The sequence below is a fragment of the Triticum dicoccoides genome, chromosome 5A (assembly GCF_002162155.2).
Source record: "Triticum dicoccoides isolate Atlit2015 ecotype Zavitan chromosome 5A, WEW_v2.0, whole genome shotgun sequence".
NCBI classification, from domain to species: Eukaryota; Viridiplantae; Streptophyta; class Magnoliopsida; order Poales; family Poaceae; genus Triticum; species Triticum dicoccoides.
In genome coordinates this window covers 625,661,523-625,662,161 of record NC_041388.1, presented here as the reverse complement: position 1 = coordinate 625,662,161, position 639 = coordinate 625,661,523, and positions in this window count along the sequence as shown.

Below are 639 nucleotides of genomic sequence, written 5' to 3'. Positions count from 1 at the left end.
GCTCCAGGGCCTACGGGTGGAATTGGATGGATTGGGGAGTGCTTTGCCAGAAATTGGCACCCAACAACTGCACAAATTGGGTAGGCCGAGTTGATTTTCCATAGTTTTATTTTAGGACGAGGATTGGATTAGCTAGGTTTTTCACCTGGCAAAAAAAAGGATTTGGTAGGTTTTTATCCTTGCCAATAGTGGCGTTCGCGAAAGCATAACCGTTGGCAGCTACGGGCCTTGCCAAAATTCAAATCCCAATTCCAAATAAGCATTCCCAATTCAAAGCAAATGTATATAGAGAAAGAAAAAAAAAGACAAATCCAACATGAATAACGCCAGAAAGGATAAAGCGAAAATGATACTATTCGTATCTTAGTTTTTTCTCCACTTGTATTCCAAATTCGATTCAAAATTTCTAGGGATTATAGACCCATATCTTGTGAACACTACAAAAAGGCATACTTTTTTATTCAATTCTCATTTTTGCAATGGTACCTTGTCAAGTGTGTATCATACCCCTCACAAGGTACTAGGAATTGTTGCTTCATCGACATACTTTGAGAAAGAGAAGACGGGAGTACAAAAGAACAAACCAAGAGACTAATGCTCAAAATCATGCTTGGCACCACTCTCATCGTCATCACCCCC